This window comes from Stylophora pistillata, chromosome 4, assembly GCF_964205215.1.
Source record: "Stylophora pistillata chromosome 4, jaStyPist1.2, whole genome shotgun sequence".
Classification (NCBI taxonomy): domain Eukaryota; kingdom Metazoa; phylum Cnidaria; class Anthozoa; order Scleractinia; family Pocilloporidae; genus Stylophora; species Stylophora pistillata.
In genome coordinates this window covers 13,582,171-13,590,395 of record NC_142522.1, presented here as the reverse complement: position 1 = coordinate 13,590,395, position 8,225 = coordinate 13,582,171, and the positions used below count along the sequence as shown (strand labels likewise).

Sequence of the window (8,225 nt, the reverse complement as noted above, 5' to 3'; positions counted from 1 at the left end):
CAAACCAGGATAAGAAAGAAAACTTGATTTCTGTATTTCTGTTGTGACATTGTCAGGTTTAATGGTTTGTTTATATTATTCATTTCATACTTGCTTCGTGTAGTGATTGATTGCGTCGCAAAGCAAATGCTCGTCATTGCTGAAAAGGAATCAGGATACTGTTTTAGAAATCACATTTTTTGAAATGTGGAGAATGAGTACTGGTTACACTAAACTGAAATTGTAAATTGCCACCATAAAGAGTTTTAAAATCTGACATTTTGAGCGTTTGCTCTGACGAAGGGCTAACGCTCAAAACGTCACCATTTTAAACTTTTTAAGGTGGCCAATTTACCGTGAGTTTCAACCTAGTTAATAAAACCAAATTACCTTGTAACCCCCACCGACGCAGCACCACAGTTTCTTTAGAAATTTACCCCCTTTACTGATTACAGTTCTTGCCACTTGCTCCAGAAGCAACTACTACTAGATTGATCTTTAACATCTCTTTTTTGAAAGATCAGTATATCAGCAAATACGTTTGCTAGTCCTAGGCTTCACAGGACAGGTGAAAGGGCGAGTTTTCCCTAAATGTGTATATTCCATTGCTAGTTCATGTGTTATCGATCGACCCACTAACCCACTAAGACACAAAGATGAAAACCTGTTCAAAAGTGTCCAAGTTATTCTATGAGATGGCACAACCTTGACATGTTCTTTTTCAAATTCTATGGCTAATTGGTCTTACAAAGTAAAAGGTCTTCCCTTCACTATCAAACGCTTGGGTTTCGAAATTCATTGTTCCTCCCTTCTTATCGACCAATCGTTTTAATGAACGAAGATGACGAAATGAAATAAGAAAAGACTGTTAGAGAACATTTTCATATTACGAAAGCTGTGAAATATCCTAGAAGTCATGTATTGCTGCTGTGTTGCCAGGAAAACAGCGGTCAAAAGTCTGCGCAAGCGTAAACTTTTTTGCGGCCCGACATCGTGCTTCAAGACCTGTCAGAGTCAAGCTGTTGTACAAACAGGATACCTGTACCCAAATGAACTTTGTGTTCTAAAAGTCCTAAGTTTTCGTTTTTCCTACTTTTGTTTCTCATTACAGACTTCTTTGAACTTTTCAGTGTTTTTTCGTAACTTTTGCGTAAAACCGGTATTTTCCTATGCCGTGTTTTTGCTGGACAACATCGTTATCTGGAATACCGCAAATGTAGATAATTGTGACACGACTTAGTGCTAGAGTTTGATGAACTTTAATTATAGCTACATTTAATTCTCATTGGTTCTTTGTAATATTTTGATATGAGCCTTCCTCATTACGACTAATACGGTGTTGGTGTAACAGCACTTTTAAACGAAGAGTGCCAAAAACACTTACTAACTTACTCTGAAGGCTGTGTTTGTGAAAGGATGAGGAATCTGCGCCCGTAGACCAGCGGAAGCTAAAGAGGTAGAGACTGACGGAGTATCAGGTACTAGATCGGTATTCACATTTCAGAGGGGAAAACTTCCCTTGAATTTTTCAGAAAAGGAAAAAATTCAAACTTGTAAGTTTACCAGAAGATATTTTCCACGGTGGAGATTTTTTTAGCATTTAACAAATTGAGAAGCCTTGACTGGACTCTGTTCTGTTGTAACGCACGCAGGAAGCGGCTAGAGCACGAAAGAAGCTTATCCATTAAAATCGGCGGAATAATCAATGAGTGCTGTTAGTCCAAATTTCACTGAAAGAAATGAAGTATTATTAATTCAACCTATTACATTGTCAAAATGAAATGAGTATCACTTTTACAATGTTTATGGAATTAAAGGGCATCCTTGGCCGGGGAGGAAGACGTTTTAAAATTTTGTCCGTAGTGTTTAAGATGATAACATTTAGGTAGTTCGATTCGCAAATGTTCATCTTTTGAAATTTAACGAAAAAAATTTGTGGTATTCATGCAAAGTGAAGTTAATGATTCCAAGGATAAACATATAGCAATGATAGGAATGAGTCAGGCACTTTTGTCTCTTATGATCGTGACTACCTGCCTTCACTGTATTATTCCCTAGATAACTTTTGCATGCAACGTTATGACAAAAAAAAAAGGTTTGCTTAAGGAATATAGGAGCTGTGTCATTGGAAATTGATACTTTCTTCTGTATATGGATATTGAGGCCTGTGCCATTAAATTAAATGTGTGTGGGGAAATTGTCTCCCAATTCATTTCCATGTTGTTCGTGTTATGCACCTGTTAAGGAGAGTTCTTTGAACATTAATGGTCTTTATTGTAATTTTTCAGGAAATGCACATCAGTTAGGTTTATTAATTCTTGCTTTAAAAGAAAATTCGATGTTTGCGAGAGTTCTATTAGAGTGTGGAATACATAGGAATATTTATAGATTTTGTGTCAATAGCTGTGATGTTATTTGTTTGATATACTGCCGAAAATATACAGAACACAGAGACGTTGCAGTTCGATTGTTTTTTACAAATTTGTTGACAGCATTTTGCAGTTTGCCAGTTGTAAGGTGAAAGGTATATGTTGGTCTCCTTAGAGAATGCATTTCCTCTCTTTGAGAAAACGTAAATTGTAGAGAGAAATTTCTGAATGGAGCAAAACTGATTCTCTAAGGCTCATAATCCGCCATATAAAATTTAAACTCAGACAATTTGTTGTGCTGGAATAAAAAGTCTTAGCTTTCCTTCTAAAATATTTCATCAAAGTAGCAATTAGCTTCTATCGATGAATATCAATAGCTCCGTGTTGCTGTATGAAAAATTGTCTACACCCTATCGGCGCGTTTTACAACAAATCTCGTGGTTATTCAAACAGAGACTTACATTGTCTTAATCCATTTCTGAGAAAACAGTGGCTAAAAAGCATTGATCTATCTGCAAATTGATTTTTGGACGTCGAAACAACTTTTTGCCATATATTTCTTTCAAGCAAGTTGCGATATTTGCCCTGTGGCGATCCCAGAAATCTTTGCACAAAAAGAAGGATCCGCTCACTGGCAACTCATTCATTCTCTTATTTACTTCAACAGAGCTTCGACGAAAGCGATAATATGACGTAACAATGGGAAAGACGCTGAAAAATGTCGTCGCCAACGCCGCTGTCAGATCAAATGAACTCTTTCTAAATATTTACAGATTATGGTCGCAGAGACAACGGCAGCATTAAAAACATTTTTAGCTTTCAATGAAGCCACCAAATTTTCAGTTTTCTTTTCAGTGCTCTATGTGAGAAAAGCTAGTGTGACATGTCTTAGTTGATCTAGTGACATGCCTTTAACCCGGGCGGAGAGAGGTTCGGAACCTCAGTCCGCCCTGCTTTGAACGTTCCACGATTGCCCTCGCAATGGACGGAAACAGGAATTAATGCGTTAGCGAGAGCAACAACCGAATAAACTCTTTAGGCCTTGCCGGTAGTTACCGCTGAATATAAAACAGATACATGGGTTGATGGCGCAATTCGCGTGGGCCATGAAAATGGCAAAGAAAGCAAAATGCTGTTTGCCGCAGCTTAGCTGAGGAGGTTTGTGCCATACAAAAAAGTTCAAAAACGCAAAAATGTTGAATGGGGCCCAGCACAATGCACAATGCACAATGCACAATGCACAATGCAAATCCCATGATGATGGCCAGGACCATCTGAAGTACACTTCTATCCCTCTTCAGTCGTTTTTCAAGTTCTTTTGCGCCCACTGATTCCCCTCCTGGTATCTTTTGAGCTCTGAGCTTCAGGATGATGATGGAATAAAGTATCGACAGCAACGCGAACGGAATCACCGCCAATATTAGAAACATTGTCACGTAGTAGCTCGCTACAGAAGTTGATTCTCCGAAGGCTTCCTCCCACTTCAGAACACACTGAAGTTGTCCTTTCGAGTTGCTGAGCTTGCGGGCAAAGAAATATGGGGAATGGAGAGCCGAGGCAACAATCCACGTCGACATTATGAAATACGGGCGAAGCTTGGAGCGGACAATTGGGGGACGGAGTGGAAACACTACCGCTCCAAATCTATCCACTGCTATCAAGACCAATGACTGTATAGATACAGCGTTGGAGACGTCTGTCATGAAGTACACCAGTTTACAAAGTGCCGAACCAAAAGGCCCATCTATGAACCAGTAACCGAAGTAAAATCTTTCGATAATCCGCGGGACGACAAATATTGGAAGAACCAGGTCAGATATAGCCATGTTGACGATGAGGTAGTTGATGGTTTTCCTCATGGAGTTCACTTTAAACACGACTGATCCAATAAGAATATTTCCAGTGAGAGATACAACGATTATTACACAGTATGCCAAGGTTTTAGCCACCCTTTCTGCTGTGGAATAGTCTGAGCAATAAATGGACGATGTCGCAGTACTGTTAGTTGTGGCGTTATTGCTCATCCTGACTGGTAGAGGTTGTCGTTTGAGCAATGGCTGACCAAAAATTTTGTCTTTTAGCTTTTAGTGGCACACAGCTTCCATTTGAGTTATTTCGCCGTCTACTTTTCTGCAACTTTCAATTATCACAAGCCACCAATTATCGACAGGCTGTTGTATCAATAAGAGGCTGTTTTTATATTTTTATGAAAAGAAAAATCCATTAGCGTCTACATATCTATCTTTCGTTTTCATATGTTTTTCTGTCGGTTGGTAGATTTCGTATTACCACCGCTTTAAAAAAAAATGTTGTCTTCATACAAAGAAAAAACCTCTTTGAATGCATACTGTAGCTAAAAAAATTACCAGTTTGTTTATAATGTTTCATCTATTTGTATTTATCAAGTTCGCATTCAATTCGCTCCTGACACGAATTATTTCTAAACACATGTATTAAGATAAAAAATGGTTTCTGTTTCTTTTTCAGGTCATTGGCTTTCCTTCCTTACGCTTAAAAATTATCTCAATTGAACTTTTTCCTCCTAAAATAATGCTTGAAAGTTATCATCTTTCTTATTCTATTTCATTGAACAGAATACCTTTTGTTCTTGTGACATTAACTTGCGAAAGTGACAGTGTTAATAGTAAGGAAAACTACATCATCATAAAGTAGATATGAAAAAAGATGATTCATAGAGAGATAAATTTTTCATGTAGTGTTAATGTTTTCTACTAACTAAGCTGATCTGCAAATTAGTATACTCTTTCAATTGGTCACAAATTAACTTATGCCATCATAAGTTGTATTTTTTCATACAAGCCAATCAAGTGGTGACAAATAAAATAATTAGTTTACTAGAGTCATTGGACTGTTTTAACCGATAGCTGCCATTAATGGAAAAACATGTACAATAACTTAGAATCGCAATCAATGGATGATGATCCTCAGAAAAATTTATTTATACACAGCACATCATCAACAATTTAACGACTGAACGATACAAGGATAAAGCATGTTTCAGTGATCCGTACGATACCAGAGCAAAAAAAACCTAGTCAATACCTTTCTCAATTTACCTCTCTTAAATCGACTCTTTCTTAGTAAATTGAAGAGTCGCTAAACATGAAACTTCGTTCCGTGATGACAAGATCACGAGTATTTTTCATAAAACTATGTATTTCAGAATCCAGTCACCATTTCCCTTAATTAAATGTTGATTATTTCAACTTCGAAGTAAGTCAGTAAAACGACAGGAACATTGTACAAGTGGGCTTGCAATAATCTGTAATAGCAGAGAGTTTCAACTAAAAAGGATGTTTATCCCTATAACTTACGGGCAAATTGGTTTAATTGTGCCGCCCTTGGTTAAAACCGAAATAGAAAATTTAATGGACAATTGGTCTTCATTAAAAACAAGAGGAATGGAGAAAAATTTTGTACCTATTGATTCTTAAGTGTTTAGCGTGCTTATGAGGAAACGGGGAAAGAAATGCACAGTAATTGTTTCTGAAACCATCTTTTCCCGAAAACAAGCTCCGATGAAAGTAGACTATCTAAATAACTATTTTCAAATAAAAAAATATATATATATGGGCATATCAAGTTTTTTATTCGGAAATCAAGATAAAATACAAAACTTGCTGAATCTTTACGCATTTGTTCAAACACGCTTGTGGATCACTTGTTACTTGGACGAAAAAAAACCGAGAAATATTTCGAGAAAAAAGCTTCATTATAACATAACCAAAGTAAAGCACGCGCTCTGATTGGTCAGTTCAGTGTCCACCATTTGCCTATGGGTGTATGCTATTGATGTGAGCAAATGCAATGACTAGTTTCCGCACGCCTGTTTTTTCTGCTCACGCGAGACTTCAGTTTTAAATAGGAAGAAACTTTTTTCGCTACAATGTATCAATGTTATGTTATAAAAGAAATGGTAAACACCATCATGGATGCACTTGGGAGGTTTGCTAAATATTCAAGAAGCTAGAGTCGCTCCCGGCCAGAAAATTGCGTGCCGTTAAGTTGAAAATTCTGAAAGTTTTACGTTTTGACCTAGAATATTCAATTAAACAACACCCAACGGACATATTAAAGTTTAAACATAGTATTTACCGGGCCTTGGTAACATAAAATTGTTGCTAGGCCTCTCTTGAAGTAATAAAGTACGGTTTTCACGCATTGCTTCGGAGAATCGGAATGTCGTTGACTCGAGAGCTTATTCTGTTGCTTCTAAGACTTGATATTCATTATTTTCCGAACAGAGTATTCGATAGTATGTGCACTTTTCATTTTGAGCCCCAGAAGGTCCAGCGCGGTCGGACAGGAATAGAAAATCCGACTTGAAATTTTCGAAAGTCGGCCGCGCGCACGCGGTGTGTTTACTTACAGGGGAGGTGTTAGGAAAGCTAAATGAATAAATGAAAAAATGATAAAAATTGCAGCACTAACGGGCTGAAGAAAACTGTTTGATACTGTAAATAGAGCAAGAGCCCCCGATCGCATACCGTTTCTTGGTCGACGCAGGCCATCATGACATATGTTAGCTGTCTGTAAAGCGAAGGTTTGACTGACGCATGTAACAGTTTTAAAATTTGCGGCAATTGTGAATAAGTTTACAAATGAAAGGCTTTCAACAATGGGTTGATCAGTTCGACAGGTGTATTGTTATTCATGGCTGAACTGTAATTAATGGCTCGCTCGCTCAAAACGTGCCCTTTTTTTTCAATCATTTTTCAATCGAAAAACGCTCTAACCAAATGTTTGATATTTAGCCCAATTTTTTCGTTATGACGCATGCGTTGTTGTTGATATAGAAACGGTAATTTTTTTTTAGGCGTAAATCGATGGTTTGGACGATTAAACTGAGCAGATGTTTTTTACTTACTAACCCCAGTACAGCACAATGATATCGTGTTATGTGAATCTTTGTTTGCCGTAAGACAGGGCTGCATAAGTAAGTTGTGGAAGAAATTTTTACACGCCTTAAGTATATTCCTACGGTCAATATTTCTTGAGGGGGTTCATTCTGGGAAAATGCCAATAATTTGAAAATAATTTAGGAAAGATTTCAAAAAAACCATTTCACTTTCTGATATAAGGAGGTAAGTGATTCAGAAGATTGACTGTTTATAGGGGAGACTTTATATTTTTAACTCGAATTTTAATCAGTCCACGGTGTCACTCGACTATTTAATATTTAAATTTTGGTGTTTTAATTTCCATCGCGTTTTATGATCACCTAACATAACTGCAATTTGAAAAGACAAAGAGGATCAAATGATCTGAAAGCACAGAAAATATCAAGATTCAAGAGTTAAATTTTGGCAAGCAAACCAACTACCAATCGTATTCATGGTGATCTGCAACTTTAAATTGATTCTTTTTAAATGCCTTTAAAACAGAATGGTTCTAAGCAATGACAGCCACAAATGTTTGGTGTTGTTTACCTGAGGTTAAAAGGACAACCCTCGGTTGATGGATAATTTAATCTTCTCTTAAATAAGGTGACAGTATGATAAAAGAACCATTTTAATCCAGTTGGAAAAAGAGTTCTAGATGCGTTCACTAAAGTTCATTTTAGAGATCAAATTTGCAAGAGGATGTTTACAAACTTCCCCCATCTTCTCGAACCATCTTTCAAGTTTTTAATTACCAGTCAACGAGACAGCTGAAAAAAGAAAAAAGAAAAAAACAACAACAGAAAGAAAAAGAAAACCATGGCGAGCTATTTATTCAGAATAGACAGATAATCAACTTGTTTGCTCCACCTGTGTCATTAGGTCACTTTTGAAATACTGTACCAGAACTTCTCATGCGAACATTAACATATTTCATTATTCTGCCTCAACAATCATGCAAGGCTATTTCAATAAA

The 8,225-nt window shown here is 37.0% G+C and overlaps 1 pseudogene; it reads right to left on the bottom strand.

Annotated features, from left to right (window-relative positions):
* Nucleotides 1–3,256: 3,256 nt before the first annotated feature.
* LOC111329675 (substance-K receptor-like) lies at nt 3,257–4,452 on the bottom strand (annotated as a pseudogene).
* Nucleotides 4,453–8,225: the final 3,773 nt, after the last annotated feature.